The sequence below is a fragment of the Myotis yumanensis genome, unplaced genomic scaffold (genome assembly GCF_028538775.1).
Source record: "Myotis yumanensis isolate MYYU_CA2020_CCGP unplaced genomic scaffold, mMyoYum1.0.hap1 SCAF_4, whole genome shotgun sequence".
NCBI classification, from domain to species: domain Eukaryota; kingdom Metazoa; phylum Chordata; class Mammalia; order Chiroptera; family Vespertilionidae; genus Myotis; species Myotis yumanensis.
This window is the reverse complement of record NW_027223755.1, coordinates 52,235,201-52,253,181: the sequence shown is the minus strand read 5'-3', so window position 1 is coordinate 52,253,181 and position 17,981 is coordinate 52,235,201. Positions and strand designations below refer to the sequence as shown.

The following is a 17,981-nucleotide window of genomic DNA, read 5'->3' as shown; positions in this document are numbered from 1 at the left end:
CGAGTTCACAGCGAAATAGGAAAAATAAAATTCAGAAGAAAAAGAATTGCAAAAAAAAAAAAAAAAGCGAGAGAGACATCCAAAGTAGGTCGAATAAATAATCCTCTTCTTTTCCTCTTTCTTGCTCCTTCTTCTGCTTCTTCTGCTATAACACACAGAGCTAGTTAAAAAAACCCTGGAGATCGCCCAAAAATGTTCTTTTTTTAGTATTTTAAATAAGTGCTCTTCAGCCGGGAACCAACACCCTCCCTCCAAAAAAAATCATATATGTATAAAATAACGATAAGAAGAATACGAAGGGGGTGTCTCCTCCTCCTCCTCCTCTTTTTTTTTTTTTTTTTAAGTTTAGCCCTCTCTCTTCTGCAGGAATGGAGTAAAAAAGACAAGAAGGAGGGAAAAAAAGGAGAGAGAGAAAAAGAATACGGGGAAACAACTAAGAGGATATGTAAGAAAAGAGAAAAAGGAGAGAAGAGAGCGAGGGAAAGAAGAGAGAGAGATTGAGAGACTGAGAAAGAGAGAGGCAGAAGAGGAGAAGGAGGAGGAGAGGAGAGAGAGAGAGAGAGAGAGAGAGAGGGAAAGAGAGAGAGAGAGAGAGAGAGAGAGATCCCAAAATTGAATGCGTTTAATCGGGAGGACTCGCAGAGCAATGTTTCCGAAAGGGGGATCTGCGCGAATGTCTGTATATAGTGAACTTTGACACTACTATTGAAACTGACACGTTTCTATGGAGATCGCTGCCTTATATGGAGCTCGTGTCAAGGAGCCAGGAGAAGGGCTGCTGGCAACTGATAATCAAAGGAGACTGACTGGTCAGAGCCCTGAATGGGAGGGGGGGAGAGGGAGGAGAAAATGGGAGGCTAAGGTTAGCCATGCCTCCTGCACGCCATTGGTTGGAGAGTCCCTCCCCCCTCCTCTTTTGCTCCCCCCCCCCCCCCCCCCGCCCCAGCTACCTACTGACGGGGATGGTGAGGGGAGGAGGAGAGAAAGTGAGGGAGGGGGTGTGCTTCTGACAAGCGCAATTTACATTGAGATCGCCCTGCTCTGCTATTTACTCTGAGACCTGATTAGTATGGGTCGTCTATGGTCACACACACACACACACACACACACACGCGAACGCCAGAGGGGGGAAGGGATGGCGAGGGGGAGAATGCCTTGCAACGTGCAAATTAGAAGGAAATAATGTCGATTTCTTATGAAAAGTTTTTAAGATTAGGTTTCATGAGCTTGAAGACAGTGTCATCGAAAATGTTAGGAATTTTTTATATGGGAATTTAACTCACCATTTTAATGACTCGTGAAATACACTGGGTTTAGATTGTTTTCTTCTTTCACATATAAGCATAACCCAAGTGTGGACTGCGTTTATTTTATATCCTCTTAAGAAACGAGGCAGATAGAGACTCCTGTTTTTTTGGCTCCTTAGTATAACTTGGTTTTAAAAGGTTTAATTTCGACAGGACACTCGTGGAATTTGCAGCTATTGCCACAAAATCAATCAGAATTCAACCGTTCCGATGGATCCCAGAGTTGATTTTAAAAAATAAACTTTCCAATCAATTTGATTTTTTTCTACTTTCTTCCCCCGCCCCCCCCCCCCGCTTTGGTATCCCCAGGGTGTCCCAAACTCCAAACAACGCTTCCATAATTATTAAGAATACAGTAATAAGTCCTCATATTGTTGGGGGTGGGGTGGGGAGTTAGTGCGGCCGAGTCAGAAAAAGAGGAAAGGGGGGAGTGGGGGAGAGAAGGGAAGGGAGAGGGGCAGGTGGGAGGGAGAGAGAAAGAGGAGAGAGGGAGAAAGGGAGGGAGGGAGGGAGGGAGGGGAGAGAGAGAGAGAGAGAGAGAGAGAGAGAGAGAGATTCCCGAAGGCGATTGGTCGCGGGAGGGGCGGGCGGGAGGAGGGGGCGGGCCGCGGGCCTGCGGAAATCGCTGGCTCCGGCTGCCACCTAGCGGACGGGAGCCGCGCCCGGGCGCGCACAGCCGGGTCCCCCTTCGCCTCTCCGCAGGCAGCCTGAGCCTTTTCTCCAAAGGAAGACAACACTTTGAAAATTCTTTCAATGGATTTTTTTTACTTGAAAGACCGTACTAGGGGAAAATGATCCTTCTGTTAGTTACATATTCTCCAATAGCACACGCGCACCCCCTCGTTTTGGGATGGCTCCCCTAGGCAGGCTCAGGCGGCGCGGAGCGGCTCAGAGTGACAAAGCCGCCGCCGCCGCCGCCGCCGCCGCCGGGGGTGGGAGCCGCGTCCGCCCGCCCGCCGCCCCTCTACTCGGGAGAGCGTAAAAGTTTGTCTCAGCTCCAGCATCCCGAGCCTCAACACGCCCTCAGATAAAGGTGGGAGTAAATGGCCACGCTGTATTGACCGAGGTAGGGCTTTTTTTTTTTTTTTAAATACTCGTTCTCACTTTAAATTCCACCAGGGAGGGGTTTGGGAAGCGCTGCGCTTTGGGGGTGCGTTTGGCGCTTCCCCGTCTCTCCAACCTCTGAGTCGCGAGTTGGCGGTCGCTTCGCGAGGAGCGACGATTTTAAAGAGCAGAATAAAGGCTTTTCTGTGCCTGCCCCGCAGCCCCTCCAGCCTGAATAATGGGAACAGTCAATGCACTCGGCAAGCGGCGGCCCATTGTACGCGGCTGATGGAGAGGAGGCGACTGGGGCCAGCGGGGGCTCCTTGCCCTTGTCCCTCTCCCCAAATAAACGCGCTCACGTCTCCTGGTCAGTTAAAAGGTGAAATGAACACGACAAAAAAAAAAAAAAAAAAAAAAAAAAAAAAAAAGGAGAGAACAAGAACCAGCGTTCTATACATGCATTCTAAATGTTACTCTCCATCCAGTGCAGAGACAAGCAGCCGAGGGCAGGCAGAGGACGCAGGCAGAGAGGGAGACAGAGAGAAAAGGAATGAGGACGAGGAGGGAGACGGAGCGAGTGGAAGCGGAGGCGAGAGCGAGCGCCAGGGAGTGGAAGGTCCGCTGGCCGCCGGTGCGCAGGCCCAGCCGCCCCCGCACCCTGGACCGAGAGCCGCGGGCACCGGAAGCGAGACTCTGCCAAGTCCTGCCGCACCAGGCAAGTAACGCAATGACTGTGGTTTCTTTTGAACTCGGGGTCGACGACGCGGGCAGGCCAGGAGGCAGCCCGGGCTCCATGGCCTCTGTCGGCCGGAGCCGGAGTCCAGGCAGCCAGGGCGGGACGCGGAGAACTTTCCGCGGGGCCTGCTCCGGAGCCGCCCGCGCCCGGCCGCTGCCCCGCCGCAGCCGACCTGAGGATCGTGCAGCCGAGCGTTAGTCCAAATTCAAAGCAGGTCTCCCCAACCCCCACTCTCTTACCCCCCCCCCCCCCCCACAACACACACGGGAATCAGCTACGGGGCCTCCAGCGCGGAGGCAGGGGACAGGGGGCCGCGGAACGGCAGACTTTGCACCGCGCAGCCGCCCCCGCCGGGGCCGAGCTCCAGCCGCGGAGGAGCGGGCGGCAGAGTCCCGCCGGGCTGGCCCTGCCGCCCGCACGTTGCCGGGCTGCGAGCGGGGCCTGGCGAGCTCGGCTCCTGCCGCCCACCTGCAGGCGCCGTTAGTAACGGGACCCCCTAACGTAAGGCGATCGATGGCTGCCTGTTTGATGTGGGCGATAGTGTCAGGGAATGAAAAGGGACACGGAGCCGCTTTCTCCAGCGGAGGACCCGCGGCAGCGGCGGCGAGGGAGCCCCCGGTTCGCAGCCCCACAGCCCGGCCAGGCTCCTGGCCCGCAGCGAGCGGGCTGACGGCGGGGAGGGGGTCACCTCGCGGGGTGGGGACCGAGGGGGCGTGTGTGAAACCAAGAGCTTGAATTAAAACCAACGGCAGCGCTTCCTTCCGCGCGGGGCAGGGGCGCGCGTTTGCGTCAGAGGGCGCGCGGGGCGGGCGCGCGGGGCGGGGGCGGGGGCGGGGGCAGCCGACGCCCGCCCGGTGCCGCGCCCGGGGCTCGGGAATGAGCCGGTCTAGAGCTGTTGGCCTCGGTCCGGCCTTGCAGGCGGGGGTGGTGGGGGGTGAGGCTTGGCGGGAGGATGAGCTGAAACTTGCTTGAACGGCGGCGCCCACCCGCGCTCACTGCGGGCTCTTTCCGCCAGCCCCCATATTGAGCTTCCAAATTTGGAAGAGGCCCCTGGCATCCCGCGTGACCCGCGGGATGGGGAGCGGCGGGGCCCTCGCTCCTCCCGAAAGGAAGGGAGGGAGGGGTGCAGCCCCCATCCCCTGCCCCGGAGGGTGGCTGCTGTTGGTGGTGGTGCGCGGAGCAGTGGAAGCCCTGGGCTTTGGGGCAGGGAACAAATGCGCCAACTTTCTGTCTCGAAAGGGGGCAGGAAGAAACCTAAACGTTTCGAGGAGAGGCGCCGTCCCCTCCTGGGACTTGTCCAGCCCTAGCGGCACTCAGGCCTCGGTTTCTCCCCCTAACCGCGCCTTCACACCCGCAGAGCGCCTCCACTGGTGCTCACAGCCTCACCAGCAAAATGGCTTCTGTGGAGGGACTGAGGGTCCTGGGGACTCCTGGGGAGCTCTGGCTGGCGTTTGTCACTGGTTCGGCTTGCCACACTGGACCTGGGGCCCTATTGATACTCTTGTTGTTTGGTAGGGCACCTAATAGAAAAGTGGCCATATTTTGTGGAAGCACGTAGGTCCCCACCTTGTGCAATTCCACACACGTGTCCAGGCACACTCAGCTGCCGAAGCAGAAAACGCAGTTGCAAATTTCCTCCCATTTTTCACTCGTCCTCTCTTCTCCAGATCGCTCTCCCTTCCTTCTCGCACATAACCTCAGGCTGTGGCCCTTTCCCCAGCACCCTACTTGAGACCACCAGCCCTGTGGCCCTATCTCCTTGGCCCTCCCCAAGGCTTCTCCTCGTGAGGCTGGTCTAGGGATCAGAAAAGCCTCCCAGGGCCTGGACTCCTGGGCCTCCCTCCTTAAGTCTTTCTCTGCCCTCCTGTTTCCTACAGGCTACTCACTGCATACAAAGTCTGCAGTGTGGTTCACCCAACAGAGGAAGAGAAGGAATCAGGCTGTAAACTTACACTGCCCCTTTCAGATTGCTAGCATCATGGCCTAGCCTTAATCACCTTTTAAAAGAACTTCCACACAATCCTTGATCTCTCCTAGCCAGACAGCCAGTAAACAGTTGTGACCTGGTGGGAGGAGAGAAGCAGAGATCTCAGCATTGACTTGCATTCCAGGCCCCAGAGTCTGATCTATGCAGACTTTCCAACTGATTAATACCCCCTCCCCAATATCTTTCTTTTGAGGAATGCTGAATCATTCTTCACTAATCCTATGACATCTTTGATATTGGTATTTTGCTTTCCCGAAACTCACTGGTACATTCATTTTGGCTTTTTGGCAAATTACACTGAACAAAGGTGTCCTTGTAAAAAATATTTTCAAAATCTACTTCAAGAGCCCTGAGATCCTACAAATGACCAGATGTGTGTAAAAGATTCTCCCCCCCCCCCTCAAAAAAAGATTCTCTCTCATACCTCTTCTCTACCCTCTAAATAATTAAAAATGGTATTATTCTGTTTAGAGAGACCACAGAACAGAAATAGCCCTGTTTTATCAAGCCCATCTGGAGAGATGAACATGCCTGCAATCATTGGGAGAAAGGTCAGTTCTTCTGATCTTATTACAGACCTTTCCCAAAGAGCTTATTTTAAAGGTGCCGAATCAATTAGTCTCCGTTGGCATGAGATTAATGCTGGGAAGGACGCAGTTGAAGATGTATTTAACGTGGTCTTGCATAGATATTTTGAAGAAAAGGGAGGAGAGAAAGCCACTGGAATGCCTGCCTAATGTTTTGTGCTTATTAAAAAAACAAACAAAAGCCTGGCCTATGTCAGAAACCCCCTCCCAAAAGGTTGAACTCAGTCTGTATTGTAGCTTCCCAACTGTAAAAAGTTCTGTCTTTGATGACCTGAAAACAAGGGTGGAAAGGCCAAGTTGGGAGTGGGCTGTACTGCTTGCTCTTACCCTGTTCATATAGTTGGACAACGGATCCAGCAGACTCCTGTACTCACTATAACTCTGGTAGCCTGGGCATTTCTTCTTTGTCAACTTTGGGTCGAAACACTCAGAGATAAGTGCTTTACTTTAGAAGCGGTTTAGTTTTCTATCACAAACTGGCCATTTAAAGCACGGGTTTTGGAAAACAGAGATAAAGAAAGTACTTCCCCTTTCTGCTAGGGCCCCAAGTTAGAGCCCCCCCCCCCCCCCCCCAGTAGCAAGTGTTGACCTTTGGATGCAAAACAAGCTTTTTGTAGGAGGAAACGTAACAATCATTCATAGCACATCAGTGAAAGGGGTGGGGATAGGGTGCAAATTTTACTTTTTGTAAAAATCAAGTTTTAGCCAGATAAATGCATTTGTACAAAAAAGAAAATGGAGAAGTTTATGTTATAAAACGCATTTTAAATGCCAGACTTGAGTGAAGACTGACTGCAAGGCTCTTCTTCCAAGAGAAAATGGGTTGGGTTTGGATGAAAAGTTTTGGTTTTAAAAGGAGTTTGACGCTTATTAAAGTACCCTGACAATACAATCAACTATATTATCATTTTTCTTAATAATTACCTGTCAGAACACAGATTTCTTTTATTACAGGATTAGCCCATCAGAAGTAGATTTGAATTGGACATTCATTGATTAAGGACTGCTCAAGTATGTTTAAGTTTTTAAAATCTCCACTGCGTATAAAATAAACTATTGGGAAAGTACTGGCTCACAAAGCCAGCAGATCTGTTGGTAACTATTGTCATGCTTCACTTGTACCTACCTATCAGAAAGTTGATCTAAATAATAACCCTAACCTTTCTTTCTAAACTGTCAGTGGAAAGACATGTTTATTACAGTGTCCTCCATCAGTCTCCATCAGTAAGGAGAAAGGGGATTTAAGTAAAGTTTAGATGAAAAAGAATGAGCATAGTCCACCACTGATACAAACCACATGGAGTAATAAATAATTATGCCCTCTGTTACACTATGTATATTTTATTTACCCATTTCAGAAGTGGATAATAAACCTAGCCCATCTATGGGGAGGAGTTAATAAGGTATTTCAAATGCATGATCTAACAAAACTCCAGGATAGTTCTATGTTTTATTGTTAACCGTTTGCATGAAATCTTCTGAAGCTGAAAAGAAAAAGGAAAGGGCTTTTGTGTTAGTTGATCCTTGGCTAGTCTAGGGCTAAGGTTGGTGTGAAAGGGACAAGGAGGTCACTTGAAATCTCCTTTTATCTACTCTTATTTTCTCTCTGGATCAGCAACTTTGAATAGATATCTTCTAATCGCTCTTAATGGAAAGAAAGTATGGGAGCAACGAAACTGCCTTTAGCAGTGGATCCATGTGTGGACAGCTAACTAAATTTGCATATGACTACATCTTTACACACATGTGCTTAGAGTTTTGTGGGGTGCATGTTGTAAATGTTTCCCACACATTTGGTGGGTTACTGATTGGGTGGGTTCTATTTGCCCTTATACTTAAGTATGCATGCACACCCACATTAGGATTCTCTGTCAGGTCTAGGTGATAATTGCAGCTGGTTCTCCCTTCAGCTTTTTCTTGCCCTCACTCTATGGGATGTCATATTTAAGTCCTGGAAAAAAAACAAATAATTGAGAACACGATGGACAGGTTTTTTTTTTAGTGAAGACATCTTATTTCAACTGGGAGCCACACTGACGGGAGGATTTCTCTTCAAGGGCAGAGATTGTGTGACAGGTGGGAGGTGATGGGGTAAGATGAGACTATTACTTTCAATCTCTCCCCCATATTTTTTCTTTTTGGTCTTTCTTGGAATCAAATTGGTTAAAACACAATAAGTAAGTGGCAAACAAGAGGCTGACCTTACACAATTTAAGTTTTGTGTGTGTGTGTGTATGTGTGCTATAGGTTTGTATTTCCAAATCGTTGAAGTTGAGCAATTGATTACAATTGGTTTTGAAATTGAAATTATTTTAGTAATTCTATGCTGACTGAAATACCACCTAAGTTGTCTTCTTTAGGTGGTGTTGTGTTTGCTTCAAAAAGGAGAAACAGCCCTCAGGTTGTTAAGTATGAATGGCTCTCCAGAAAAAGGACATTAGATTTCTAGGACTGAAAGCACTTGGCTTTACCTCCTAAGAAGTCTCTCCCCGCCCCCAAACCCCGTGTTCTTCTAACTAAAATTCGAATTGCTCCCAGAGCCTGGGACACTTAGCTGTAAATTCTTTTAAGGGAATACTCTGTTACCAGGGCTACAAGTTCCCATCTCAACCTGCCAGCCTTCCGGCCCCCTGCTGCAGATCGCAGAGACCCTTGGCTGTCTGGGCTGGGACCTTGAGCCCCCTCCGCTCCTACCCTCAGCCTATCAGAAATCACAGTGACAACGTTCCTTCGAGGTTGGGTGGGAGAGGATTAATCCCTCTTTAACTTCTCTCCCTCCCTCCCTCCTTTCTGAACACCAACAGATCATTTCCCAGGTTTCCTGGGGAATACGAGTGTAGGAGCCACCCTGTCCAATAAAGATTAAATTAAGTAGAAGAATCCCAGCCACTGGATATTTGGAAGCTCCGGTGGGGCATCAAACCAACATTTAACACATTTTTTCCACTCACTGGCGCAAATCGTGGACCTATTGGGCTTAACTTTAGACAAGAAAGAGAACAAAAGATGAGGGAAGAAGGGGAAAGGGAAAAATGAAAAAGAAAAAAAGTCACAGAGCAGCTCCAGTTTCAAGGGGAGAAGTGACCTTGTACTCAGAGAGAGGATGAAGGCAAAGCAGGGCTTCCTGACCTGTCTTGTCTTTTCTTTCTACTCCAAGAATTGGAGGCTCCCTCTCCCAGCTGAGGGCTTGGAATTGGGCAGTTTGGGTTGGTTTTTGAATCTGTGTTTATCCGTTAGGGATGGAGATACACGTGGCCTAGGGTCAGAACTGGGTGCCTAGGAGGTACACTCAGAACCCAGTCAGCTCTTCTATGCTGACTTTCCTTTTTATAAACTAAGGTTTTGGTTGTGGGAACTGAAGAGTTTCCTCTAGTTACTGCCCAGCAGGAGAAACAATGGCTTTCTCTGTCAGCTGGTTCAGCGCACTGGACACTGACCTTGAAGCTGAGGCCGGGTCAGGCACTTCCTCCCCTGGGAACCGGCCAGCCCCTGAATATTGGCCTCTGGCTGCCACCGGCTCCTCTAGTCCCAGGGCGCAGTCCGGAGGGGCAAAAGGCAAGTCCCTTTGTGGCAATGGCTTCTCTGTGCAAATACAACACTGAATAAATTAACCTCAAACCAGCTAGTTGGGGTGTAGTAGTTTAGCAGGACTAATTGCAGACAATGGAGCTGAAATGACTTTTCCAATTAGCTGCTGGTTGGAGTTTAGTTGGAGGAACTGTCAGCTCCAGCGATGGGTAATTGCTTTATTGCTCACAAAACTATCATCTATTTAGAACATATGTGCTAATTACTCTGGATGGGCCTCGAAAAAGAGACCATAAATCTAATAGCACTTAAAAAAGTCTATGGTGCTTGTAAGCAACCCCAGGCCCTCGCATATTCTCTTCTGCCCAGGTTGGCGTGATGGATGGCTGTCTTTCAGAAAGGAGACGGCTTGGACTGGAGGCACTGACGGGGATGCTCTGGTCACATCGCGGGTGCAGGAGAGAGCGACCAGCGCATGCTGTGCCCGGGCGATAAATCACTGTCATCAAAACCAGTCTCCTCTTTAGCCATGCACCTCCCCCCCCCCCCATTTTTGCCAAAGATGACTTCAGAAATCTTTTAATTGGATTGTGCTAGGAAATTAATCTCCTTTAGCCTTGGCTAAATTTGTGGCCACTGTCGGGAGGAAAGCGGCAGACGCTCTCAGCACATGTGCGTAGGGACGCAGTCCTCTGCAAACTCAGCTGGCTGTCCACACACATGCGCGCACTTGCACAGTGACTGCCGCGAGGTCACGTCCTCCTGCTCCGCTCCCCTCAGCCCCCCAGGGTTCCCAGCCGCGTGCGGCCCCGTCCCAGGTCCCCAGGAGTGACTGGGGTGAGAGAGAGGGGAAGGACACATCTGGGCGAAAGGCCGCGGCGGTCCCGGGGAATCCCCTTTGTGTAAAAGCCACGCTTCTGTCCCGGATTGCCTAGCTCTAAGTCCAGCAGACCCACGGCGCCCGGCCTTCCTTCCCAGGGGGTTCTGGGGCCGGTACCGGGGAAGAAGGCGGCTAGAGCGGCGGGAAGAGGAAGGAGGGTGTGTCCGCGGCGGCAGCCAGATTAACTCTCAACTGTGCCCTCTCCCTCCTCCACCCCCGCCCCTTTCTGGGCGAAAGCGCCCGGCTCGCCCCCGGCGGTCTCCCCAGCACAACTTTGGAGACACTTCCCCTGGACAGGCGCTGCGCTGGAGGTCTGAGAGCGGGGCCCTCCCCGCGCCCCCCTGTCCCGGGAGCACGGGCGCGGGTCCGCTCCAGCTCCAACTCCAGCGCCAGCCCCGCGGCCCGAGCGCTGAGCCTGGTCCAGAGCCGCTCGGGCGGTTGGGGAAGCTGCCGGGCCGGGTCCCACGGGCTGCTTATCTCTGCGGGAGGTGACAACATCTGCCTGAAACGGGATCTCTACTTTTGCAGCTCAATTGAGCTCTTAATAGCAGCCCTCTGAGGTGTGGGTAATTGATGGGGATAAAGGCGTAATGACTTGACGGGGAGACGCCAGCGATCCTTTGATAGACTTTTACAAGAACACCAACCACCCCAAACAGGAGGACCCGGAGGCAGGGAAAGCGGCGCCTGTGCAGTTTGTATCCGGGAGAGGGGAGCCCTGGCTCCCGGGGCCCGGGCACCGGTGGTCGCGTGGTCACGGAGAGCGGGGCGGGACGAGGACCCGGGGTGACAGGTGACAGGACTGGAAGGCGGGGAGGACCCTCGAGCCGGTGAGAACGCCGCCCTTCCCAGGCTCCGTCACTTATCAGCCCTAACCTTGCGCGGGGCAGCGTCCCCACAGGACGGGCGCCCCCAGCTGCTCTCTCACCCCGGCTGGAGCTGCCCCCTCAGCCAGTGTGAGCGCAGGGACCACCTCAGAAGAACCCCAGCGCTAGCAGAGAGAGGCAGGCGCTGGTGTGTGTGTGTGTGTGTGTGTGTGTGTGTGTGTGTGTCCCTGAAACGCAGAGCCGGAGCCCAGCGGTCCCTGAGCACATGGCCCTGCTTGGCCCGCCAGCCCGCAGCGTCCTGAGACTCCCAGCGCGGGAGCGGGCGTCGCGGGTCAGAGCAGCCTGCGCGCCCCCCACCCAGGTTGCCCTCCGTCCGCCACCTCTCGGCACCGCCCGCTTGTGTGCCTGCCTTCCCTGTGCTCCGTTCTAGTTTAGTCTCCAGAGGATCAAAGCAGCGTCCCACACGGCTCAGGCCTCCAGCTTAGGGTCACACAAGCACTAAGTGGAACAGAATACCAGGCCGCCTTTTCTATTCGCAAAGGGGAAGCCCCCCCCCCGGGGGGGGGACAGGCGCAGGTGTCCCTGGCAGGTACCCTGTTTGACACGTTGGAGAGGGATAATCTTGACGCATCAGGTCTGAGCTCTCCCTGGAAACGGAAGGAGAAATGACTCCGCTCACGTCCATATTAGATTGTATTGAGAACTCGCAGGTGTTTCGGCTGCCGCTGTTCTTTGCCCTCCTCCAGGGCCCCACCTAACAGGGATCAGATTCCCAAGAAACTTCCTTTCCCCAAACCCTCTTGTGGAGAAGGCGCGCGTTGGGGTCAAGGACGGGAAGACATGCAATTAGTCCCAACGCGCCTTTCCTCCTCGCCGCCTAACCTCCTCTAGCACGATTCTGCCCTCTGTGAGGTCCAGTGGGTTCGGGACTCACTGTCGCCGAGCCAGGGAGCCCCCGTGCCCCCCCGAGCCCCCCGCAGCCCCACCCATGGAGGCCTGTGAGGCCGTGGTCTTGTCCCCAGGCACCTCGGAGTCAGGGACAGAGTCCCGCGCAGGAGCTCCAGCCGAGAAGCAGCCGGTGACCTGGCGGCGGGTCCCGAGGCTTCCCTGGAGGCCTGCGGTCTCCCTCCCGGCCGCCGGGTCCTCAGGAGCCCGCGGCAGCCACCGGTCCCCCCAAGCGCTGGGATCAGCGTGGTCCGGGCCGCAAGGGTCGCGGGGGGCACCGTCCCTCCAGCAGCCAGGGCCCTTCTCCGCGTGGCTCCTCATGTCCTCACCCACAGGGCGCTCCCTTGGGAAAGATCAGCGCTCTGAGAACCAGGCCGCCTGGGGAGGGCCCGGGAGCCTCCACTCCTGCCCTTGAAGCCGGGGAACTGGACCCTGCGCCGGACGCCAGCAGGAGCAGCTCCCCAAGCCAGGAGCGCATCGTGCGCGGAGCCTCGCTCGCTCGCGGGGTCGCCTGCGGGCACTGGGCGCAAGTGGGCGCCGAGCAGGACCTGGTGGGACGGCAGGAGCTGTGCCCTGGCTGGCGCTGAAGACCCCATCCCGCAGTGACCAAGTCCCAGGCCTGCTCCCCGGAAGATCCCAGGAGGAGGCCAGGCCAGACGGGGTGGGGGTGGGGGTGGCGCACGCAAACTTCTATGGAATGGGCCCCGAGAGAGTGTGAGGCAGCCTCTGCCCGACGTGGTGAGGTTCAGGGACCCGGTGGATGGAGAGCCCTTGGCTCGCCCTCCTCTCTCCTGCCAGAGCGCTCTGTGCCTCACGCCCTCGGGGCTGCTCCCAGTGGCCCAGCCTCCAGCGGCCAGTCTGCCTCAGGCCGACAGGGGTTGGTGCCCAGGCCCCGGGCGCGGCTGGGCAGCCTTAACCCGGTTGTCTAGTGTGAGCAGGAGCTTGGTCAGTGGGAGTTGACTGTGGCCTTAGGCATTTTCTAAAACATCCATCTACAAAGCCGGAACAGCACAGGGACAGTGCTGTGTAGTTCCTTTAAAGAGAGTTTGGTAGAAGAGTTTTCCTAGAGATTGTTTTATAGCCTCTCACACTGGAAAGTTGGTATGTGTCTCACCAGCAGCACACTGAGCCGTGTCTTCCTTCAGACAGGGATCGAGCAGCGGAAATACCACCAGCCTCCGCCAAACTCGTGAGGACCGATGGCAGGGGGACTGGTGCTCCAGATGTTGCACTAGAGGCGCTGCAAGTGTGAGCAGGTAATGTGGAGAAGAGTGACATTGTTAACAGAAAGCATCTAATTAACAATGACTTCATTTGATTGGAAGGATGAAAAAACCTTTTTAAATCAATCCAGATTCACTGGCCTAAGCTCAGCCAATTTATGAATATGGAGCCTGACTGGGGTCTGCTTTCTTTCAAAGATGTCATCCTAGGGGTAATAGCAGAGGTGAAGTCATTTGGTTACACTGTGGAAACTTTTATAGTGCCTTCCTTGGGAATTTAATTCAGTGCTTCTTCATTTTATTAGGAACAGACTGACTCCATCCACTGTGCTCTCCCTGTTTAGAGGCAGGACTGCTTGAAGCAATTAGGTTCAGCAATTAGCATAGTTTTACTGACCCCAGCAACAGCGCGCTTCTTAGGTTATCCATTTCTTCAAAGTCAGGGAAAAGCTGGAGCACAACATGCTTCCCAGGTGTCCAGGTTGGGGAAATAAGCCCACAAGCAGGGTAGCACAGCAGCGCAGAAAGCTTTCTAATAGTCCCCAAGTGTTTGTTTCAGCAAATTCAGGTGGATTCCCGCACCCGCCCCCCCTTTTAAATTCTGGATCACATAATACCTCCTTACTTGGATAGAGCCTTTAAAGCCTATCTCCTTTGGTTGCATTTTTGGCAGAATGGCTTTTGAGAAAGTGAATTTTCTCCCTTCTTTTCTGTCTGCGTCGATGATGCTGTGGCTAACGTTTTGAAGGAGTACCTGCAAGACGTTGCTGCAATCCTTTCAGTGTCACCTCCGTCTATTGGTAGCCAACCTCTTAGAAAATGTTTGGAACCCAAAGCAGTCTGGGAAAGAAGGGACATTGCTTTTGCCACTGTCCTGGGTAATGAAGGGATTACATTTACATAGCTGTTTAGTGTCTCTCACAACTCTAAAATATATATATTCCTCTGTAAGATTTCACTAGATTAAATTGCTGACAGTTCATCAGTAGCAGCAACAATGTAATACCCCTAACCTTATTAAATCAATAAATACTAGATCCATGCATTGAATTAAAAATGCATCAGCATAGCTAGGAATTACAATCATATGGCCATGGGCCTCAGAATCGAAGATGCCATTCAAAAATTGACTAGTTAGCATTTATTTAACCTTCTTTTTCTGTTTTGGGTTTATGATTAGATATTTGGGACCATTGTGACAAGTTTTGCTTGTTTATTTCTTGAAAATCCCTTTCTTTCACTAATTCCTCACATTTAACCATGAAAATGATGTATTTAACAGTAGTAATATACTTTGACTTTATAGTTTTTCTCATTAGTTTTCATCTAGGGAATATACTTCCATTCAGAATGCATTACTCTAGTAAAACATACTCAGGTGCATAAATTTCTACATAAGCACCAATAAATTTAGATGTATATGTTTTTGTATATGCATAAATAAATATACTCAGTGTGAATGTATGGCTATACATTGATTATAAGTTTATTTTAAAAAAAGAAACCACATTTAAATTTATCTTTCAGCACTGTCAACTATAATTACAAGCCAAAGTACTATTTATGGTTTTAAAACAAGTTATTGATTTAGAATCTGATTTGCTTATTAAAATTTATTCCACAAGAGATGAAATTAAAATTTTCAAGTCTTTAAACTTAACACAGTACTTAGGAAGTTATACACATCTTAGATGGTTACATTTTTATGTGTAAAAAAATATCTCAAATGTGGTTTACCAGGAACTGGTCAGTTAAATTGTTGATTATTATGTAAATTTACAGTTAGTCCCTACTGAAAATTGGGAATGTATTTAACACCTGGAAGTTTAATGGAAAAAGTAATATTACTTTAGCCAGATAGTTGTTCATACTGATTAATGATGCTAATTATTTATAAACATTCATCCCTATTGATGTCAGCAAGCATAGATGGTACTGAATTCTGAAGAGAGAGTCATTGGGCCTTGGGTTCCCCACACTGTGAAAGAAAAAAATCTTTGACAAAATAGGCAATCAACTGAAATCTATCCTCTTTAAATAAACTGATTCCTCAGTATTTTCCCAGTGTTGGTGTAAGTTGTTGTCTGTGATGTCCCCCAGGGCTCCGTCCTCTGCTCTCTGATTTGGTATATAAAAGCAGCTCTGAATGATGGATTACTGTGTCATTGCAGCCTGCGAAGGATTAATTTGTTTCATTGATTTCTCTTTAGGCAGATTGCCAGAATTTGCTGCTTCCCACCTTTCCTTAAGACTTCTAGAAGTAGTAGACAGTAATAGCCTAAGACAAATCAGCTTCTTCTCTTAAAAATACAATCATGAAACTAGGAGTCCTACAAAAGCTGTGTCAAACTTTTTATTGGCAAACTGGGAGAGCAATTAATAGGGTACTCTATTTGCTTTAGAAATATTTTTAATTGAAAAATTTCCTTGACATGGTGACTGAAAACACATTATGTTAATAGCTCTTAAGAAAACATTTATTTATAATGTTTATCCTATAAAATTTTTCTCAATTTTGTAAGGATCCTGTTTAACTCAGGATAAAAAAAATGTGTTGTCTATGTACTTGACAAATACTTTTCTTTCTATGCCAGATTTTAGGATCAAATAACATATCAATGTAACTTAAATCAATTTACCTAAAATATTTATAGAATTATTTGACCCAAAGAATCTTCAGTAACTTTGGACAAGGACAGAGAGTATTAGAGCATAGAAATAGAATTGTTTAATTATTTAAAGAAAAAATCACTTTTCTAATTAAAAAGTAGTATCTGCTCATAATAGAGAATTTTCACAAGTTAAAAATGACATTTTGTGTATTTTCTCTAAGCCTTTTTCCTCCAAACACTTATATGTTTTTATATATATTTATAAAAATATGTAGACATCACTTCATATTCTGCTTTTTTTTCAGTTTGTGTAGTAGAATAAAAATTTTTGTATATAATTAAAATTATTATTAAAGTCATTTATATTAACTGTATAATGTTTTAACATATATAATTTAATTAATTGTCATTCTACCACTGGAGAGTTAGATTTTAATTTTCCATTATAAATAAAGTTATGATGAATAACATTTTAAATGAATCTTTAATCATCCCTGTGGTTATTTTCTTATGATATATTATTAGAATAGAAATTACTTGGACTGAGGGTATAGACTGTATTTTAAGGTTTTTAATATTGATTGCCAAATTGTTTTCTAGAAAGGTTCTTTCACTCTGTACCGGCACTGTTTAAAAAAATTCCTCTGTAGAGGCAGCATTCCAATTCATGTTACATGAGCAAATAAAACAGAACAACAATCTTTTCCTTGTGTTCTGAAAGTAGTGGTAGTATTTTGCATATACTTAATTTCTCAGAAGTATTTTCCCAACTGCAGATGTGAAATAGGCTGGTTATACAAATCTATTTGTTTCCCTTCTGTAGTGCTGAAAATTATATTGATTTAATGATCTCAAGTTATACTTTTTATGCAATTAGTTGTGTAGTAAAAACTAATATTGTCATGTGCTAATGTCTTTTTTCCTTTATTGTGCTATGGTAGTAGTCCATGCAGTATCAGCAAGTTTGAGCTTTTCCTGTGCTTTGCTGAAAGGAAAAAGGAACATCTGTTTCCATTATATATCTGCATCATAATGATAACAATTAAATAGCTATTATGGTAGTATACAGTAAATATATTTTGCTGAATGACCTATACTTTCTTGTTGGAAAATTTCAGAGATTTTAGAGACACTTAGTTTTACAGGTAGTTTCGTGTAGAGGTTTGGAAAAGTGTTTGCTTACTTTAGGTAAATCATTGCAGTTTATTTTTTGTCTCAGTAAAAACAAACAAACAAACAACCTGATGATTGAGTACGAGGCTCTCAGATGTGACTCTTGAATATATTTGTCTTAGGCATGTTTGGAGTACAAATTATTATTGTTTCTCTCAATATATATATTTTTAACATTTTGAAATTATTGATTTGAGTGGGAGAGAGAGAAAAGAGAAACATCAACTCATTGTCCCACTTATTTATGCACTCGTTGGTTGATCCTTGTATGTGCCCTGATCCGGGATCGAACCCACAACCTTGGGGTATCAGGACGACACTCTAGCCAACTGAACGACCTGGCCAGGGCCTCTCTCAATATCCTTAAAGGGGCAATAATGATACTAATAATACAGTTTATTATGTGTTTTGTGCCACTTATGTATTGTTTATATTTTACTAAGCTGGAAGATTGTGTGTGTGTGTGTGTGTATTTATTTATAGCCTATTTCACTTTTTTTTCTTATATTAGGGGGACACAGTGATATTTACCTTTCAAACTCAGCAGGAGAATGTTTGAAACCACATACTATTTCCATTGACCTTTAAATTTTCAGAGAAATGTTTTGGTTAAAGATGTTTTGGTGGTTACTTAAAAAAATGATTAGAAACTATTTCAAACAAAAAATAAAAAAATCATACATATAACTCCATGTACTCCAAACTCAATTTGAGAAATGAAATGTTACCAGTACAACTGAAGCTCTTCCTGAAAAGATGGTAATCATCTTAAATTTGATGGTTTTAATCCTTTTTGCCTTATAAGTACCTTTTTTTATATGGCCTAGAATTTTGACATAAGTGAACTGTCCTTTTAAATGCCTGGGAATGTTCCTCTGCTTTATTGTCCTCATCTGTGAGGTCGGGGATAGGTCTACATGTTTTCTGATGGCCTCCTGGCCATAACTACAAAACGTTTTTGATTACCTCTTGTTTCCCACATGAAACAAAATAAAACAAAACAAATATAAGACAGAGGCCCAGAGAAGTTAACTAACTTGCCCGGAACACAATAGTAAATCCCAGAGCTGGTTATACTGGTAAAACTTAGTTCTCCCGACTTCCATTCAAGCACTCTTTTCTTTAGTTCACA

The 17,981-nt window shown here is 48.2% G+C and overlaps 1 long non-coding RNA gene across 5 annotated transcripts in view; it reads left to right on the top strand.

Moving 5' to 3' along the window:
• Window positions 1–2,267: 2,267 nt before the first annotated feature.
• Window positions 2,268–17,981, top strand: part of LOC139008750 (uncharacterized) — a 125,926-nt gene continuing 110,212 nt past the window's right edge. For 4 of the 5 annotated variants that reach the window (XR_011471209.1, XR_011471208.1, XR_011471207.1 and 1 more), the window contains exons 1-2: window positions 2,407–3,066; window positions 12,987–13,097. This is a non-coding gene — a long non-coding RNA (uncharacterized lncRNA). Of the gene's footprint in view, window positions 2,374–2,406; window positions 3,067–12,986; window positions 13,098–17,981 lie in introns of those variants that run through there. The other variant, XR_011471206.1, reaches the window with a different exon arrangement.